The following is a 21,694-nucleotide window of genomic DNA, read 5'->3' on the forward strand; positions in this document are numbered from 1 at the left end:
AAATCCAGTTCCTGGGTTAGATGGGACAGGAGACGAGGCATCCATCATTTCTGCCCACATTCCATTGCCAGGACTCGGGCAGGTGGCGTACACATATGGTCCTCAGCTCCTTCTCAATGCCGTCCCACCCGTACTCATTCCATTCTCCAGCCTTCCTTATCCTGCTCTGTGGCGAGGAAGCTGACACATGGGGATGGCACCAATGGGCTCCTTTTGTCCTCTGCTGTAGTTGGCTTGGGTCAAGGAAGCCTCTGGCAGGAAAACTGGAGAGTGTGCCCAAGGTATGTGTTTCCTCCAGTTTCTCCTTGACTGGGGACATTCCCCCAGTCCCAAGCAGGTCCATAGGTTGGCTATGTTCTTCTACTAAAGGCCACGTTTCTGTCTCCAGATGGTCACTCCATACGGTCACTCCCTCCAAGTTTTGTTCCTAATCCCTCCACTTGCCCTTTTAGACCGAGGGATGGTAACCACTGCCCACCGTTGGCAGCCCCAGGAAACCGTGCCAACATTTGTGTTTTCCCTACACCCTGTGTGCATCCTTGTAAATGGTATGGCTATTAAACTTTCCACAATTGTCTGGTGCGAGTGGTCCATCTGCTTCCTGCCGTCGTCCTGACTGCTCCATGTGGATGCACATAGATGCAAGGGGGGTTGGGGAAGGGAGTCCCAGCCTGGGTGTTGCTCCTCATGGTATGGAAAGGACTCTTTGGTGGACAGCTGTCTCTGATCCACCCGCTCTGACCTCTACACCTTTCGGCTTTTCTGTGTAGGCTATTAGGCTATTAGAGGGTAATGCCTCTTTCCCGCACCCCAGCTTCCTCATCTGTAAAATGAGTGAGTGGGCTGGGGAGGAAATCTATTCACCTGACATTGGGTAGCCCCTCCAGCTGTAAATGATGTCTCTGTTGTCCCGAGCTACTTGGCTCCTTGCCTGTGAACTCAAATGCTGGTTTCTCTTTGTGGCTTCAAAATAAAAGTCATCTCATAATTACCTATGCTCATAATGTCACATAGCTTCTAACTTCCTCTTGTAAATGCAGTTGTGCCTCTCCGCAAGACCAGCCAAATTCATTTCTTGAAGCTCTAAACCCCAGTACCTCAGAATGCAACTATATTTGGAGTTAGAGCCTTTAAAGAGGTAATTAAAGTAAAATGAGGCTATTAAGGTGGGCTCCAATCCAATCTGACTGGTGCCTTTCCAAGAAGAGGAGATTAAGACACACAGAGAGACACCAGGAATATGTGCACACAGGGGAGAGATTCTGTGAGGACACAGCGAGAAGGCAGCCATCTGTAAGTCTGTGGTACTCAGTGATGCAGATCTTAGGAAACCAACACATGTCCCACCTTGGGTTCCAGCCATTGAAGGTTGTTGTGTGTTATGGCTCAGTGCTTTGGTAACATAACCTGTGATGGTAATTCAGTGGAGGTCAGGGAGTCCCTCAAATTTCCCTCAGTAACACATCTCTAGTTGAAGCATGACTCTTCATAAGACAGAGTCCCAGAGAGATGGGCAATGAGATAATGTGGGATTCAACCCAGCACCCCTCTTGTCATCCTCCTGGTAATAAATGATTTGACCTCTGGGAGTAGCTTCTCCATCACAGTCTTCTGCCCCTGCCCTTGGAGAAAGGCCTGCAACCCAAGCGGGGCCACTGAGAGAAGCTCATTCCCCTGACCACAGTTATTCTTCCAGAGAAGGCATGTGACCCAGGACAGGCCAGTTAGAGTCCTTTCCTGGCATTTTCTGACTGGAGCTGGCAGAGAGGTTACCCACCCCACCCCACCCCCAGCTGGTAATGATCACACCTTCTGCCATGACAGTATGACAGAGAAGCAGAAGGTGAAGGGAAGTCCTGACAGGGCCTGCCGTCCATTTCTGATCCTTGGGAACTCTGAGCTGTCCTGAGCCCTGAAGATCTTCCTTTAATTCTTTGACAATCCCAATAACTTCCTAACAAATCTCCTCTCACTTAAGTTGGTTTGAGTTGGGGTTTCTGTCTTATACAATTAAGAATGCTCTGACTCTATTTTGAGGAGGTACGGTCCTTACCAAAGGACCTGTTGGTCTATTTTGAGGAGGTACGGTCCTTACCAAAAATTATTTGGCACTCTTCAAGTCTGCTCCCAGGCCTGCCACTTCTCTGTCTTCTAGAAGCTGAGTTCCCTATCACCAGAGGATTTCAAGGAGTGGGGGGTGTCCTTTGTCTGGGATGAATCAGAGAGAATTGCTGCTTTGGAGATGAGGAGATTTCACTGGGTGGCATCAAATATTCTCAGTACCAGTCACTGATTCCATTATGTACCTTGTCTTCCTGCCAGGGATTAGAGAGGCCTACTGCTTGAACACAGCTCCACTTCTGTCCCAAACTCATACTAGAGTCCATGGACATCAGTATAGTAGACTATATTATTAAAACCTAACACAAAACACATACCATCATCTCAACAGACACAGAAGAATCATTTGGCAAAATCCAACATTCTTTCATGATAAACATACTCATATCTTGGAATAGAATTGAACCTCTCCAACCTTATAAATGTCGTTTATGAAAACCTGGCTGCTACATCACACTTAATGGTAGAAGATTAGATGCTTTCCCCCTAATGCCAGGAGATTCTAGCCAGGGAAATTAGGCAAGAAAAAGAAATGAAAGGCATTCAGATAGGAAAGGGAGAAGTAAAACTCTGTCTGTTCATATATGTTATAGTATTGCATATTGAAAAGACCCAAAGAAAAATATATAGTAGAATGAATAAGCAAGTTGATTGTAAGATATAAGACCAATCTATAAAAGTCAACTGTATTTCTATACACCAACAATGAAGAGTCTGAAAATGAAATTTAAAAACAATCTTATATACACTAGTATCAGAAAGAATAAAATACTTAGGAGTAAATTCAAATAAAGAACAAGAAGTATATTTTCAAAACTACAAATCACTGCTGAATGAAATTAAGGAGGATCTGAATACATGGGGAGATATTCCATGTTCATGGATCGGAAAACTTACTCTTGTTAAGATGGCGGTACTCCTCTAACTGACCAACAGATTCAGTGCAATCCTTCTTGTAATTCCAACTGTTTGGGGTTTTTTTTGACAGAAATGGATATGCTGATACTAATATTTATATGGAACAACAAGCGACCCTGCATAGCCAAAAGAATAGCCAAAGTAATCCTGAAGAGGAAAACAAAGATGGGGGACCCATGTTTCCCAATTTCAAATTTTACTGCAGAGCTACAGTAACCAGAACAGTATGGTACTGGCATAGGATAGACATGTAGATCAGTGAAGTAGGATTGAGAATCCTGAAATAAATCCACATGTTAATGACAATTAATTGTTGATAAGCATGCCAAGACTATTCAGTGGGGAAAGAATAGTGTCCACAAAAAACAGTGTTCAGACAATTGGGGATCCACATGCAAAAATGTGAGGCTGTATGCTTGCCTCACACCAATATGCAGAATTCAACTCAATGCAAAATTCATCTCAATACAAAAATTAACTCAAAAGGAATCAAAGACATACATATAACGGCTAGAACCATAAAATCTTTGGAAGAAAACATAGGAGTAAATCTTCATGACTTGGATTATGTAACAGTTTCTTTTTGTTTGTTTGTTTGAAGATTTTATTTATTTATTTGTCAGAGAGATAGAGAGAGAACAAGAAGGGGGAGATGCAGGCAGAGGGAGAAGGAGGCTCCCCATGAGCAAGGAGCATGATGTGGGACTTGATCCCAGGATCTTGGAGATCATGACCTGAGTCAAAGGCAGATATTTAATCAACTGAGCCACCTAGGCACCCGCAGATAAGAGTCTCTTAAATGAGACCCCAAAAGCAAAAATAGATACATTGGGCTTCATCAAAATAAGAAGACAGCACAGAAAATGGGAGAAAATATTTCCAAATCGTTATCTGACAAGAGACTAATGCCCAGGAAATATGAAGAACTCTTACAAACCAATAATAAAAAGAGAAATAACCCAACAAAAAGGGGCAAAAACTTGAAGAGAGAATGAAAAATCCAAAAAAAGATATAAGAATGGCCAATAGGCACATGAGAAGATGTTCCCCACCATCAATCTTTAGGGAAACACAGACCAAACCACAATGAGACACTATCTCACGCCTACTAGGATCGTCCTAACAGATAAGTGTGTGGAGAATTTGGAACCCTCATACATTGCTGGTGGCACTGTGAAATGGCGAGGCTGCTATGGAGAACAGTTTAGCCATTTCTCAAAAAGACAATATAGATTTACCCTATGATCCAGCAATTACATTCCTAAAGACATGTCCAAGAGACCTGGAAACAGAGGGTCACATAAGAATTCATACACAAATGTTCATTGTGACATGCTTCACAATAGCCAGAAAGTAAAAACAACCCAAGAGTGCATAGGCTGATGAATGGATAAACAATATGGGGTATATCTATCCAATAGATTATTATTTGGCCATAGAAGGAATAATGTTCAGATTGTATGATCCCACTTCCACGCAATGTCCATCCAGCTAAGTAAATCAGTAGAGGAAAGAAGTGCTTATGCGCAAACAGACCCCTATGTGGATTGACAGCTTCCCCCAAAGACAACAGGTCAGAGGCACTTTCCTAGTCCCTGAAAGTGGGGCACAGCATAAGGATTACAGCCCAGTCTTTGAATTGTGATGGTTTGTGGGCTCGAACACTCCTTCCACCTCTTATGAGATGCAGAGTGTTAGAAAATGGTTTCTCTGAGCCCTCTCATCTGTAACATAAGAATAATTCTTACTTTGTAGGCTTCTTAGGGGGATTACCTTCAACAAATGATTGTTCAACAAATGATAGCTGAATCATCATCATCATCATTGTTATTGTTATTTTCTCTTGGACAAAGAAGGAAGAGGTCCCTGGGAAAAAATTTTGACCTTGGATGAGAGGTGGAAGGAAAAGGCCCCCTGAAAGAAGTAGACAAAAAGAGTTTAGGTTGTAGGTAGGGCTAGCAGGGGACGGATGACCCTCTCCGGGAATAGGGGGCAGGAAGGTGACCAGAGAAGGAAAGGGTACAGATACTCAGCCTCCCAGTACTATCGCCAAGTGGGTTAGAGCTAGATGCAGATGGAGTATTTTGTCACATTCTAGAGCTGCAACTTTCCTCCCTTCCTCTTGGGAAGGGGCCAGGAGCTGCTATGCTGTCCCATTGTAGATACTAAGCATGGCACCAAAATCAGCCCGGGCTCCCCTTGGCTAAACCAGTGATTCCAGATACAAATGAATAGCAACAGCTGGCCCATTAGGACTACATCGTGAATGGCCTGAATGTTTTCTTCTCATCAATATTTGATTCTTGTGCAATAACAGATGATTTTTATTTTGTTCTTTGGCCTTTTTTGTACTTTTCAAATGTTCTACAGGGATGAGGTTTTTTGTTGCTGTTGTTTTTACTAAAATGCTATTAGGGAACCCATAATAAGCATGACTCATGACAACATTGCCTGTTGTCCATGCTTTTCTTTCTTGTATCTTGCCTGGCTCCGTCAAGGTTAGTATTTGAGAGCTCATTCAGTCAGGGTTCAGCTGGGGGATAGAGGAACTATGCCAGCTGATTGTAGCAGGAACCAACTCAGGGGCTTACAAAGTCGGTGGAAGGGTTGGAGAAGTGGGTTCTGAACTGTGGTCCCCAGGAATGATCTAGAACACTGCCATGAGACCTGTGATCCGGACATCAAGGGCCACTATTGTTCTGTGAAGGGGTGCCCACAATGCTGGAATGCTGCTGAAAAAAAGACAGTTTCTCTTGACCTTGCATGTCCCCACAGGAAGATACCCCATCTCACCTGCTCCTCCCAAATCTTGGGCCCCAGGATCTAATGGTTGTATCCTAATTCACATCCAAAAATCTAGGGGCAAAGGAGAGTGGGGAGTGTACTTTCCAGTTTTTCAGCCTGTGAAATAAAGGAAGGGACTCTGGCAGAAGGCTGGGATGGAGATGAGTGGGGTCAGTCCATCAAGACCAACCTCCTTATATCAAGATTTTGACATTCTTTTGGCTTGAAACTTACTTGAGTTAAACAGCTGATGATCTCTTTCTCTCTCTCTCTCTCTCTCTCTCTCTCTTTCTTTCTCTTTGCTGTGTAAAATTTATCTTTGCAGCCTGAAATAACTTTTTCCTGTGTGTGCAGTCTATAAATTTACCTCCGAAGCCCTGGAAACCAGGAGAAGTGGTTTCCTGTGGCAAGTCCTCATATCTGACTTCAAGGGCTCCGGGTTTGGCCGCTGCTGGAATGAAATCCGCTTTTCTGCAGGAAGTGGGAAACTCCTGTGCGTTATAGGAAGTAAGAGTTTCCACGTATTCTCTTGAGAATAATGAGCACTTCCTGGAGGAAACAATATAACTTAATAAATTCAGTTTTTTCAATAAAGAACCGGCTGCTTAAGAACACACTCAGAGGTTAAGAAGACTTTGAGACAGCTACACTTCACGAATAATTAAAAGCAAATCAAAAACAAGAGTAGCTCATCAGGTCGGTAACAAGGAACAGCCTTGGGAGTGTCTACTCACGTCCGGTGTTTTTTGCTGTGAGTGTCTTTGCTGTAGACATTTTTGCTGCAAACGTTTTTGTCACAAAATTAATTGGCCATAAGGTGATTTTGCTGTACAAGATAAAATAACTGGTTGACGTTTGGTTTCATTTCTCCATTGACAAAGTTCCCATTTTTGTGTTACATAAATCTTTGCTAGCCCTCATAATGGTCTAGACGGTATTGAATAGAGGCAGTGACCTTAAAATAGTGGGTGATAACAACTATGTGTATCTCCTTGATAGGAAGTTTGGTGACAAAACTTACCAGCAGTGTGACATACCATGTCGAGCAGACCACATACTATACTATGCCAGAAAATGATATCTTATCAGTTACAGTGATCACAAAGCTCAGTTATAAATACTTTACAGCACTGGCATTTCTTCCACATTTCCCATAGAACTTGGAAATGTCTGTCAGTAGACAGGTGATCATATGCCAAGAGCGAACAACGGTGCAGAAGGCTTTCACAACGCAACACGAAGCTCAGTGACAAATACATCCTACTAGCTGGAAATGGATACCTCTCTTAACGAAAAGAAATTGTGTTCTTTTATGTTTGAATTTACCATAATTTTATTTACTTGTTTGCGAGACAGAGAGTGAGCCGGGAGAGGAGCAGAGGTGGGAAGAGGGACAAGCAGACACTGCACTGAGCTTGGGAGCCTGACCCTGAGATCACCACCTGAGCCGAAGCCAAGAGTCAGATGCCTAACTGACTGAGCCACCCAGGTGCCCCTGAAAAGAAATTTCAATGCAAAAAAAAAAAAAAAAAAAAAAAAAATAGTGTGATACAGAATGAGGAGATGAATCAACAGGCAAATTTAAAAAATGCATACTGTAGTCCCCCCCTTGTCTGTAGTTTCATCTTCCAGAGTTTCATTTCCCCCTGGTTGGTTTCATTTACCTTAGTCAATCAACACTTGCAAAAGCAGACGATTCTCCTCCTTATGTCATCACGTCATCACAAGAGGAAAGGTGAGCACAGCACAGATATTTTGAAAGAGAGGGAATTACGTAACTTTTATTACAATACATTGTTATGTTTTATTATTAGCCTTTGTTGTTAATCTCTTACTGTGCCTAATTCATAAATTAAACTTCATCATCGGCATGTACATACAGGAAAAAACTGCATATGTAGGGGTGGGTATGGTTTCAGGCATCTGCTGGGGGGTCTTGGAACATACCCCTTACAGATAAGGGCAGATTACTGTATTACTATGAATGAAAGACTTTGAAGACATGTCCTTAAGAACAATCCACAAGGGGCACCTGGGTGGCTCAGTGGGTTAAGCCTCTGCCTTCAGCTCAGGTCATGATCTCAGCGTACTGGGATCGAGCCCCACATCGGGTTCTCTGCTCAGTGGGGAGCCTGCTTCCCTCTTTCTCTGCCTGCCTCTCTGTCTACTTGTGATCTCTGTCTGTCAAACAAATAAACAAAATCTAAAAAAAAAATAAAAGAACAATCCACAAAATAAAATCTAATTTTTGTGCAGTGTTACTATGAATCCACATTCTAGATCTTGAACATATTCAAGTAGTTTGTGTTTCCCAATATTTTTAATTCCATTATTCATTTTTCATGTTCTAGTATGTGCTTTTAATGAATGTTCCTTTTATTTTTCATGATTTTAGTTTTTATGACAAATTGCCTTCATTTCGCAATTTTTTTTTAAATGTCCCTCTTATGGGTGCCAGGGTGGCTCAGTGGGTTAAAACCTCTGCTTTCGGCTCAGGTCATGGTCCCAGAGTCCTGGGATCGAGCCCCGCATCGGGCTCTCTGCTCAGCAGGGAGCCTGCTTCCCCCCTCTCTCTCTGCCTGCCTCTCTGCCTACGTGTGATCTCTGTCTGTCAAATAAATAAATAAAATCTTTTAAAAAATAAATAAATGTCCCTCTTGTATTTTGCATTATTTTATCTTTTATGGCAAAATGGACTTTGGTCGACAGTTACACAGGGAAAGACACTTGTGGTAGAGTAGAGATGTCTATGGGAAAGATGTTTATGGCTGAAGCTACCTAGACTTGTGTTTACTGTGAGTATGGATACAGAGAAGCAGTAACTCTCAGCAACCGCAGCTGGCAGGGTAAAAAGGCACAAAGTTTTGGAACAAAATTCAGCAAAATACCAAAGTTCAGCAAATACCAAAAAACTGACTTTATTGGAACTCCTGGGTGGCTCAGTTGGTTTTGGTTAAGTGCCTGCCTTTGGCTCAGGTCATGATCGTGGGGTCCAGGGATCAAGTCACACTCCTTGCTCAGTGGGGAGCCTGCTTCTCCCTCTCCTTCTTCCTGCTGCCCCCTCTGCTTGTGCTCTCTCTCTCTCTGACAAAGACATAAATAAAATCTTAAAAAACAAAAAACAAAAAAACTGAATAGATATTCAGCGTGCTGAATGCATCCCTTGGGACTGAGTCATTCCATTTCTGAGAAAACACCTTTCAGGAATGTCCTCACATACAAACAAAAATATATTTATAGCAATTGTCTTTGAAACATGGGGTTACAATTGCAAAAATTGGGAAAAGCCCAAAAGGCTAGCCGTAGGGCTCAGATCAATAAATACAGTGGAATAATCTTTGGTTCTGCAGGACACTTGAGATAAATTCTATCAAGGAGTCAGACTGAAAGCATGACTTCCTCCAAGAAGTCATAAGGGTTTTATTTACCTCTCAGTGTTCCCCAGTGAGGAAGGAAAAGTTGAACTTGGGTTTCTGAATTGTTTAACGCCTCGGGTTTAAAAGCCGAAGGGGTGCTATCTTGGAGAGAGAAACAGTGACCTAGCTGCCGGCAGACAGATGGCTGATTTAGGTCCATCTCCATATCCCTGCATGTGTAGGCTGGGGTAGGAAGGGGGGCTCCTTACGCAACAGGGAGCCTGCTTCTCCCTCTGCCTGCTCTACCTGTCACTCTCCCAGCTTGCGCTCTCTCTTGATGACAAATAAATAAATAAAATCTTTAAAAAAGAAAAGAAAATTTCAAGGAGAAAAGTCCTCAACCAAATGCTGAGAGGTGTGGGTAAAAGGCAATATTCTAAAATGCATGGGAAATACAGAGATGTTGCTGCACTCCCCTCCTTCAATATTCACGTTGACTGTCGCTTGGAGTTCTGAAGCTTCGCACTCACTCAGTTAAAAAAAAGAGACCTTTGGGGGCTTGGAAGGAAGAAGGGCATCTGCCCTGCTCTTTGGCCACAAATTGCCTTAAGACACTGTTTATTGTGGAACATAAATAAGAAAGGGCGAGTCACGGAACAGTATATATTGAATGTTCCCATCCATGAACACAATAATAACAATATGTAATGCTATGCTGTTTTCCATATTAAAAAGAAAAATCCCAGAAAGGCTTATTCAAAACAATGGCTATGTCCAAATGTGGAGGCATTATGTGGCCTCTGGTGTTTTAAGTCACACACAGACATGAATTATTCTAGAAGGAAGCTGTTCTGTCCCCAGCCAAGCTGCCCACAGGCTTGCCAGCCTGTTGGTAGGCTCTTGTTCTGATAAGATAAGACCTTCAAAGTCTGTCCTGGATGGCTTGTTTTCCGGTTCCCTGGTAGAAGCAAAGAGATCTTACTTATCAACGGAGGCACAGTCACCTGCTAGGGGAAAGGCCTGCCACTTCCCCGAAACATGTCTCCTTCCAACTTGGGCCTCCTATCCAAGATCCTGATATCTGATCACATTCCCCACGGAATTCCTAGAACAGTCAGAAGGACCTGCTGTCACAAGTGTCACCTTGTGGGTGACAACTGCAGGTGAAAATCTGGACCTCCCTTGGACTGACTGGGAGGGTCAGAGATGCCAAAGAACCTTCCGTCACCAAAGGCAGAAAGATCTGTGAATTATACTTTGCCTTGGCTTCAGTAACTTTGATATTGGTTTTACATTTTTTATTTCAACCTCAATCATTTTCTCTTGTATTTTATTTTATTTGCTTATTTCTCAGGGCTATGAGAGGATTGCTTTGGAAGTGATGGAATATGGTCATGTCTTCTGCCTGAGATGCACACTTCTGCTGGATGGCTCAGGGTGCTTCTTGTTCTAGAAGGAAGGGAATATTCCAGTGGTTCCATACCTTTCTCTTAGTTTCCGGGGGTTGCCAGCAACCCTTGGCATTCCTGGGTCTGTAGATGCCTCCCTCTGATCTTTGCCTCTGTCTTACACAGCCCTCTTCCCTCTGCATGCCTCCATGAGTCGCAAATCTCTGTCTTTGTACGGACATCTGCCATGGGGTTTAGGACCCACTCTAAATCCAGGATGATCTCATCTTGAAGTCTTTAACTTAATTATATCTGTAAAGACTTTTTTCCAAATAAGGCCACATTCCCATGTTTCAAAGGGTTAGGACTTGGTCATATCCTCCTGGGGGGGTCATCATTCAACCCACTACAAAGAGGGGCCCAGCAAGAGTGTAGATGCTGCTGCTCTCATTGCCCTTTGGGCTACTGCAGTTGGTCATGGCATGTTGCAAATCTCTGTCCAATAATTTGCATGATCTCATGTTTGCAAAAGAGCTTCCAGCTCCTGGAGCCTAAATTGCAGCCTTTCATCCAGGTCAGACCTGGCTAGAAGATAGACATAATGGGGCCCTTTTGCAGAAGACACTGGGGTGCTTGATGAAGCAAGGCTCTTGAGCTCCTGAGGAGCAAGGGTCTTCTTAAAACTCCTCCTCCTCTCTGATTGTTGTCACTTCCTGGCCTTGGGTGCCTCTCCTCTCCAATACTTGCAACCCTCCCAGATAGGAAGGCTTGATTTGGGTTTGTTCAGTGTCCAGAGAGCTGGAACCACTCGTGGCATTCTGTTTGGGAGCCAGATCATGATGGAGGTCTGACTTGCGGCTTGTGTTTCTTAGTGAAACTGAGAGACCCAGGGTGATGGGTCTGAGGTCCCATGTAGACAGGAAGAAAGTTTCCATGGGGATAGCAACTTGGAAGCTGTCCCTGAGCAAGATACTCCAGGAATCCTCCTCTCACACCCTTTTTACCAAAGAGGTTAGCCAATTCTTGTTTTGTTTTTTTTTTTAATATTTTATTTATTTTAAAGAGAGAGAGAGATTGAGTATGATTGGGCGGGTGGGGCACAGAGAGGCTGAGTGCAGAGCCTGATGCAGGGCTCAATCTCAGGACCCTGAGATGATGACTTGAACTGAAACCAAGAGTGCGGTGCCCAACCTACAGAGCCACGGTGGTGCCCCTGGGAAGTTAGCCATTTCTACAATTCACCTGGTGGGGAATTAAGCCAGGAAAATACTGTTAACTCATTTTCAAAAATGGAGTATTATATAAATAATACATATGTACTACACAAATTGGGAACATTTGGCAAAAATAAATAAATAAATATCACTTATAATTCCTTCCGAAATGAAAGTCATTTGAAGTATTTAGGTGATTAAATTTCCATCTTTAAAAACACACTTGCATGCTTTAATACCATTTAGATTCTTCTGCATGAGCAATTTTATATCCCGAGTTTTCTGCTCAAGGTGTTATAAAATATATATATGAAAATAAACTGGGTATGCAAAGTATAGTTGTATATTAACAATGATGTTAAACATGTATTATGTGTTTACTGATTACTTCTAAGTTTGCATTTATTTTTGCATCCTTTATAAAATAAGGAGAGTAACCCTTGGCCTGTATTATTTGTTGCAAATAACTATTCCTAGTTTGGTTGTTCATCTTTTAACCTTTGATAGTGTTTTTGATTTGCAGAAGTTTATGATTTTGACCAAGTCAAATCTATCATTTTTTTCTTGTATGAATCTTCTCATTATGGTTTTTTTTTTTTCTTAAAGTAAGTACTAGGTCCAATGAGGAACTTGAACTCACTACCCTGAAATTTAGAGTCACATACTCTACTGACTGAGCCAGCCAGGTGCCCCTCATTATGGGTTTTATTCTAAGTCCTTCACCCAAATTTAGTTATGTCTTTATTTTTTTTTAGCTTTTTAAAGTAGTGTTATTACATGTAATGCTTTAATACATCTGCAAATTATTTTATACTCCAGTATAAAGTGTGGGTCTAAATGAGTCCTCCCCACCTTCTAGCCAAGGTCTCCAATACCATTTGCTGTATAACCCACCTCTTCTTGTGGGTTTGTGAGCTTTCTTTCTCATACATAAAATTCATAGATCGCTTGGAATTGTTTCAGAGCTATTTTTTTCTGATTGACTTGTCCATTGATTCTGGTTGATGCAGCCTTGTTTTACTTCTTTAGCTTTCTAATACATTTCATATCTGGCAGAGAAAATGTCCCTTCTTTATCTCAATTATTTTTATCTTCCAAAAATATTATGTAACCTTACCTGTCAGTTTTCTATGGAAATATAGCCAGAGAAAATTTGCCAGTTTCTATATTCAAATTCTGTCAAATTCTTTTTAGTTTTAATCAAACTATGATGAACTGTGAATTAATAGCAGAGAATTGAAGTTTTTTTTTTCTTTTTTAATAAGCTTTCCTTTCCAGAAGGTGGATGTTTCTGTATTTTTCTCAAATTTTCTGTACTGCTTATAGATCTCATATATTTCTTCTTTGGGACAGAGTATTCTCTCTTTCTCTCTCTCTCTTTTTGGAAAGATTTTATTTATTTATTTGAGAAAGAGAGAGAGCAGGAGAAGGGGGAGGAGCAAAGGAGAGGGAGAAACAGACTCCCACTAAGCAGGGAGTCTGATACGGGGCTTGATTTCAGGACCCTGAGATCATGACCTGAGCCGAAGGCAGACGCTTAACTGGCTGAGCCACCCAGGCACCCTTGGACAGAGTATTCTCACCCAAATTGCTTTATGGGTGCCAAATTTCCTGCCATCACACCTTCCACCTGGTTATATAGAAATAAAGTAAATAATAAATAGAAAATATTGCAAACAACAGTAAATAGAAAAACTTGACCTTTTTGTGGTATTTATTAGTTTGCACACAGGCTTTTTTGTGTTATTAATCCTAAAAGTTTTCAACTGATCCTGATTTTCTGGTCGTGTAATTATATTTTCACCAGTGATAATAATATTGCCTATCTAGATTTATATCATGAAAGGATTTCAATCTAAAATGGAATCAAAGGATACAAAGTAGAGAATCTCATACATGTACCCTCAGAAAAACAGAACTTAAGAACCAAGAGACTGATTTCCATTAAATGCCTAACTTACAGAAAACAAGACTTATCTACTGATCAATAAACATCTGCCAAGAATCTCTCCCTATCCTCAAACCAATGAACCCATTACTTGGACTCTGGCTGGACTTCCTTTCCCCTCTATGTGCTTTTTAATTGTAAATACAGCCCACACCAAACCCTCAGCTGATTCCCCTACAGGGAAGCTACAGCTTGCTTAATCTTGTGTTTCTTGCATTGCAGTTCCTCTGCTATTCCTAAATAAATTCAAATTTCTTTGTAATATGAGCTTGCCTCAATTTACCCCCTTATTTAGGTTGACATTCAGTGGTGTCAGAAGTGAGATTGGAAAGAGATCCACACTCCCCCCTGACCTAGGGAGGAGGAACTGGAAGAGGAGCCTCAGAATCAAGCAAGTTGCCTGCACTGAGCCCCTTGAGCTCAATGCTTTCACGAGTGACATTCTGCTTCCGGTTTTGTGAGTCTCCTCTTGAATTTCAAGCTCCCTCTTTTGGTTGAGCTCTCTGACTTTTTTTGGGATTTGGATAAGGACAGATTGTCCTTCTGGTGAGTACTCTTTTGGTTTCTGAATTTAGAATGCACTTGGTTTCTGAATTTAGAATGTGCTTGGTTTATGAATTAAAATGTGCTTGGTTTAGATGTAAACTTGTGAATTTTCCTGAGGCCAAGATTAAAACCAAAGCCAATGGGCATGGGTTGGGCACCTGGATCCTGCTAGAGCACTTGCCACCTTTCTAGGAGAGAGAACCATCTGTGAAGCCCAAGACTACTGTGTGAATATAAGGTGACCACGGACCAGGAGGTTCCATGTTAGGTCACTCACTACCAGCAAGAAAATTCTGCTCAACAAGGGACACCAGGTCACAGGTCAGATAAATAGGGCAGAAACTGTCTGTTAGGGGAAAGGAATATGCTGCAAAATGCATGCTTTCAAACAAAACTGACATCTCAACCCCAAGCATGATCCCTAGGCTATCTAAGAATATTTTTCTTTGCTCTCAAGAAAACTCCAAAAATGGGATCCTAGTCATCTAAATGCTTTAAGGACGGTCCCCTCCTTAGCAACTATGGTTGGTTTTATGTTAAAGATATGGTCTTTCCTCATGTGCATGGACCAATCTTACTGAAGACAACCTAGAGCAATGACCATGATGAGGAACGTTCCAACTGGACAAGATCATTTATTTTAAAAATGCACTCGGAAGCTAGGGTTCCTAAATCAAACAAAATGGGACATCTATTTTAATTGGCATGTAGGAGCCTCCAAAAGTCTTCAAATTTCCCAGATATTTCATTGAAATATTCACTGCAAAAGGCTAATGAAGAATTAAAGGCATAAATATGCCTCAAACAAAAGACCATGGGGTTGATGTCACTCCTCCTGTCCCCTCTACCCTCCTCTATGTAGGGACTCATGCTACCACTACATGACTGTAAACAGAAAATAAAGACCACTGTTGGTGGTCTTATAGATGCCCCCATGTCTGTCCTCGAAGGGCAGCTGCCCCCCCTCAATGGGTCTTTCCTAGGGTTGACAGGATCTGAGGAATTTTCTGGTAAACTGCTACCAGTGATTTCCTTGACAAGTCAAGGGAAATCTAAAGCTAATGGAAAATTTCATCAATTTCTGGTAGATACCAGGGCCACACTTTAATCCCTACTCGCTTTGGATTGCAGATGGCATCCTAGGAAAGTGGATAGTGGCCAGCAAAGGGTGAGAATTCTCACCAGGGTCAGCTCTCCTGATTCTCCGTCTGTAGTGCTCAGGTGAGAGAGGAAGGTAAAATTTCACATTGTCTCTTCCTTTCCGAATCCAAATCCACTGGTTATGGATCTTTTTTTCACCCCTCACCCCCACCCAGAGTAGCTGTTACTCTCTTGTTTGCCTTGTTTTGTGTCCTAAGAACTTGGCTTGGGCCCCCCCCCAAATATGGCCAGACACCAGTGAGGGTTGCCGCCCATTTGCAGGCAGAGTCCATTGCCGGCACCCTGGGGGACTTGCCTAAAAAGCCTTTCTTTCATTTAGCTATCCCTGAGAGTGGCTCTGAATCTTTGGCAGGTATCAACTTTGGCAGTGTTTGGGGGGATGCCTCTTGGGTCCGCGGCGCTATTTAATATTGTCGGGAATATTTACTGTTTGTCCTGGCTGAAACCTAATAAGACACTTAGAAGGATTTTTTAAGTAGCTCTATGGTCAGAAGTTGGCTCAGTTGGGAGCCAATAAAATCTGTAACTATATGTATGTGCATCTCTTTCTGTATCTACTTCTGTGTATCCATCTCCCTACCGATTTACCTTTTATGCATAACTTTTATTTCTATCTCAGTTCTTAATGCGTGGGTCAGAAGTACCCAGAACAATGTTCACCAATTATGAGATAATTGGCTTTATCTTTTTTTCCAGTTTTCAACTGGAGAGATTCATGGTCTTCCTGTTTATTTTTGTTTGTTTGTCTATTTTTTTTTCCTGGACCTCAGGTACAGTTCGTGGTATATCATTTGCCTGTGCAAGGCCCCCTCCAGCCCCTCTAGCCTCTATGTGTGTATTAATCCTAGGTGTGTCTCTCTCTCCCCAACTGAGCCTGCCAGTATACAGAATGTGTATCTTTTCATCCGTGTTCTTACAAACCCAGCATTGTTGTTTTGCCTGTTCATAATCCTTTTTTTTTTTTTTTTGAGAGAAAGAGAGAGTATGTGTGCAAGTATGCACACATGAGTGCAGGAGAGTGAGACTGGGCGGGCAGAGGGAGAGGGAGAGAGAGAGAAACAGGCATGCTCAATGCCCAGTGTGGAGCCAGTGAGGGGCTCCATCTCACCACCCTGAGATCAGGACCCCAGCTGCAATCAAGGGTCCCGTGCTTACCACTGAGCCACCCAGGCGTCCCTGCCTGTTTATCTTCTTAATTTACATAACATTATTTGGTACCTCTTCTTCTGTTTCTCACTTTCCCAACAAACACTGCATTTTTAGGATCCTTCCACATTGCTACGTGTTCATCCAACTAGATGCCTCTCATGTCAAATAATTCTTCAGGGTGTCCCTTCTCCACAGTTTATTTGTCCTTCTCCAGGATCCTTTAACTCTCTGGTCCCACAAACGGTGCTGCGGGGACTCCTCTTTCTGGTGTCTTTATGGGGCCGTGTGAAAACTTCTAGGAGTGGAATTGCTACCTCCCAGGAACACAGACACCAGCCCATACGCTCCCCGCCCCCCGCAGAAAATGCCCCTGCGGCCCCATTACCTTTCAGCACTTCCTAGTCCTCTACTACATGAAACCCGATTTTTTTTAAAAGCCCTGTGTCCCCCGCCCCCCAGTGGTTACTTCCATTGATCTAAGTCATATGTTGGATATGACTTAAGATAAATAATTTTTGTCATGAAAAACAAATCCCCTTTTATGTTTTAAAAAATTCCCATCAGGATTGCATATAGAATTGTCAAACAGTTTTGTTTAAACCCGTTGACATGGCTCCCTGACAGGAATAGTTTCTTAATCTCAAATTGCCTTTTATTTCTTCAAAATACAGTCTAGTGGATGTTATGGCGAAGTCATTTAATGCACTTTCAAGTTTAATTTGTTGCTTCATATTGAGAAATACTGTGATATTACTGCTCTAAGTGACCCGGATGTATTCCTGAGTTTGATCTGGAAAACCCGAAACATGTGACTCTTTGTATCAATCTGGGTCAGTGAGCTATGGCTTGTCACCTGTTTTTCACCTGTTTTTGTATGGCCCAAAAGCCTCAGGGAATGATTTTTACATTTTTAGATGATTGGAAAAAAAAGATTTTTTAGAAGAGTACTATTTCATGGCATGTAAAACTTATATGAAATTCAAATTCAGCGCCCATAAATAAAGTTTTCTTGGAACAGAGCCACTCTGATTTGTTTACGTGTTATGTACGGCTGCTTTCTCACTCACTCTGTTCAGAGTTGAAGAGTTGCAACAGAGGTCATGGGGCCCACAAAGCTGAAAATATTCCCCATCTGTCTCTTTACATCAAAGCTTTGCCAAACACTGGTAAGCATTATTTAATCAACAAAAGCTTATGGAGATCCTGCTAGGATAGAACGTGCTGTTTTGGTCCCCAGGGGCGATCACTGTCCTAACAAGGAGAAGTCGCAAGTAACGGAGGTCACAGGGCGACAACTGCTAGGATAAGACAACATGGGGGGGCTTGACGGGGATATAGCAGAAATCTTTGAGCCACACTGGAGAGATGAAGGAAAGCTTCTTGGAGGGGGTCACGTGTAGGCAGAGACGTAGAGAGTGAGAAGGAGCTGGCCATCCAAAATGGGCGAGGGGAGGCTGGAGGTGGCAGGAAGAATATTCTGGGCAAAGAGGACAGCATGCCTGATAACCAGAGGGATTGTGGATCGTGGAAGGAACTCATTTGCACTATGGGATTATTCTTGTTAAACCATGTTTAGTTTGCATATGAATAAATAATCACCTAGGTAGGGCTTTTAGTGAGGTAAGCAAAGAAGGGGAAGTGAAAGCATTCATTGATTGGTTCACTCATTCATTCATTCAATGAGCACTGATTGAGCACTTTCTCAGTACAAAGCACCTGGCTAAGTTCTGAGGACACAGAGGAAAACCTGAGGAGGTCCCTGTTGTCAAGGTGCTCTGGCCTAGAGAGGAAAGCAGATGGAAAAATGATTTCCACAAGTATGGAGACTGCCCATACCACCATGTCAGGGGGGGACCCATGCCATTTCCTACCCTCCTCTCCCTGGCCACCTAGTCACTTCCCCAGCCTCATTTGCAGCTAGGGATGGACATACAACCAGTTTTGGTCAACAAGACCAACTACTGAGAAGTGGCTGGGAAAACTCTTAAGATTAAAGGCGAAGCCACACATGACATCATCACTTTGCGCCTATTGCCTACCTTTGAATTTGAATGTGATGGTGTAACAGTGGGATTTATAACAGCCATATTGTGATCATAAGGCAATGGTCCTTGTTAGCATCCTTAAGCTGCTGCACCAAACCTGGAAATACCTACCTCCAGGGACTTCCAGTCGGATGAGATCATTACACAGCATCATTGTTTAAGCCACCAGTTCTTACCTGGGCATGATTTTGCCCTCTAGGGACTATTTGGCAATGTCCAGGGACATTTTTATTTTTCACTACTGGAACGGGGTACTCCTGGCTTCTAGTGGGTAGGGGCCAGGATTGTTATAATCATCCTACAATATGCAGGACAGCCCACAAAACAAATAATTATCTGGTCCAAAGTGTCAGTAGAGTCAAGATGAGAGACCTTGGCATAAATCGTTGTTGACCAAGTATGTTGATTTGATACAGAGAATGTGAAAGGCAGGCCAGAGCCACGGGAGGGTGAGCGGACCAATACCCACCTTAGGACATGGGAAAGAGGAGTGCAGGGAATTATCCTAGCTGGCTTCACTCCCACAGCCCTGTTAGACTTGATGCAAGTTCCATGAAGAGAAGAGTGGTCCCCAGCTCCTCAGCTAAGACTTCATAGTGGGCTCTGCTACACCCAGTTCTGTCATGGCCTGAGTCCCTTACTCTGTGGCCCAAGCTAGTGCTCACGGGAATCGCCTCCTTGAACTTTCCCACCAATTCTGCCAGACTGGAGTCGCCTATTCCCATTGTACAACTATGAAAACTGAGGTTCAGAAGAACAGTGCTGTGCCCTGGTTAATGGCATGTTTGGAGATTGATGAACAGGTTTTCTTCTCCCATTTAGCCATGTCACTTAAGTATTTTATCTTTTGGGGTGTCATTTTCCAGATCTGTAAAAGAACAGAATCGACTTTATAAACATTATGAGGGGGATAAAAATAAATAACACATACAAAAGCTCTTGGCACAAGGTCTGACATATAAAAAACATTTCACAAATGGCCACTGCTGGCATTACTGTTCTAGTATGCCTTGTCTAGTATGCGGACGAGGAGCTGGATTGCCCTGCAGCTCTGTCCAAAGCCAGTCGTGTCCTCATGATGGTCACCGAGTTGCCCACTTGCAGGGGGGGCCCAGAAACAACTGAGAGAGGGGAGATTCTGGAAACCACTGGAGGGACAGAAAAAGACACCGAGGCAGGGGAACATGGAGATGGATAGAGATTCCCTGAGCACTTAAGGCAGGAGACCCCAATTCAGTCATTTTTGTCCCCAACCCAAAAGAAACTCCGAGACTGCCTTCTGGCCAGGGGATTTCCGTCCTTGGTCCTGACCTGGCTTGGGAAACGGTGCTGTTCAGAGTTCAGGTACCTGATACCGAGGAGAGAGGAAGCAGAGCTGGGTAAGTGGAAGGTGCAAGCAAACCGTGTTGAGGCTGGACTTTGTATTGGCAGATTCCGGGCAGAGGGTGTGGCCCCAGGAAGGAGGGCATGCCCAGCCACTGTCTCTTCGCCCTTGGACTCACCATTTTCACAATGCAAATTCTTTCACTGGGATGCAGTTAGATTTCTGGGAATGGGGGTTCCAAACTCACAGATTCATGAGTGTCTCTTGGAAAAATTCTTCTGTTCAAAATGTCACTCCTCCCCTGGCTCCTGACACTGGAGACCTCCCTTCCACCCCCCACCCCCCCAACCCCTGCCCCTCTTCATTCGATGTCTTCAATTTCCCTCAAGACTGAGTCTATCTTCTGGTCCCCGTGTTGACTCCACAGGCCACCCAAGAGAATAAATGGACCTTCTAAACAAATGTACTGGCTCCGGTGGGGGGGGGGAGATTCTCCATTTTGTGAATATGCCCCTGTTTTTGTAAGTGTTTGCCTTTGGGACTAATACAAATAGCGCTCATAGAAGCTGTCTTAGAGCTGGCGCATGCAGTTGGGTTGTGTTTGTATCTAGGAATGGAAGTGCTGGTCAGAGGGTGGGTGTCCGCTCAGCTTTAATGGACAATGCCACTCAGTTTTCCAAAGGGGCTGCTCCCTCCTGAGGCTTAGGAGAGTTCTGGGCCTCCCACATGCTCTCTGACCCTTGGCATCGTCAGTTGGAGAACTTACAACCCTTACAACTGCACTACAGGCCACAGCATGGCTGAGACATGAAAGAGAGAAAAGCCAGCCTTGGAAGAGAACATGCCCTCCGGTTCCCATTTACATGAAACCCCCAGGGGGACAAAAGTAATTTACACTACTGGAAGTCCCAGCTGGGGTCCCTGTGAAAAGCAGGAGGAAGGCTTAGCACGAGGAAGGCTTCTGGGCTGCTGGGATTGGGCTTCTTAATGTAACTGCTGGGTCCACAAGTTTATTCTCTTTGTGAAAATTCTGTATGGTTATGATTGGTGAACTTTTCTAGTTGCGATACTTAAATGAAACTTTCAAAAACTATTCTCTCTCACTTTTCTCCTCTCCCTTCCTCTGTCATCTTCCACAAGCACTGACTGAGAACTGCTCCCATCAGAGTCCCCTCCATGGCCATGGGACCCTTACAGTGGCTCAGAGCTTGCACTCAGAAAGCCCTGCCATTGGTTTCATGCTCTGCTGTCTCCGTCTTGAAATAATTAGCCCTTTTTTTTTTTTCTTAAAGATTTTATTTATTTATTTGAGAGAGAGAGAGAGTAAGCATGAGCTGGAGAGGGAGCAGAAGGCGAGCGAGAAGCAGACCAAGAGTCCGCCTTTAACTGACTGAGCCAGCCAGGCGCCCCTACTTAATACTTTTTGAACAAGGTGCCCTTTGTTCTCATTTGGCACTAAGCCTCACACATCACATATGTAGCCAGCCCTGGTCCCAGGCCGCTGCCAGTGTCTCCCCACAGATCCCTGCCCAAGGCTTGGTGTTTGACAGGCACAGGGCCAGGGCTAGGTTGCCCCTCTGACCCCTGATGCCCATAATGGCCCCAGGATAGCTCTCCCTCCTGTGAGAACCCAGGATTATATGTACCTGCAGATGGACTTACTGGGTCCATAGAGTAACTTTGTGCAAAACCAATGCCCCCCTTGACTCTGCCCCTGCTCTTCCATCTGCCTTTTTTTTA

The sequence above is a fragment of the Neovison vison genome, chromosome 1 (genome assembly GCF_020171115.1).
Source record: "Neovison vison isolate M4711 chromosome 1, ASM_NN_V1, whole genome shotgun sequence".
NCBI classification, from domain to species: domain Eukaryota; kingdom Metazoa; phylum Chordata; class Mammalia; order Carnivora; family Mustelidae; genus Neogale; species Neogale vison.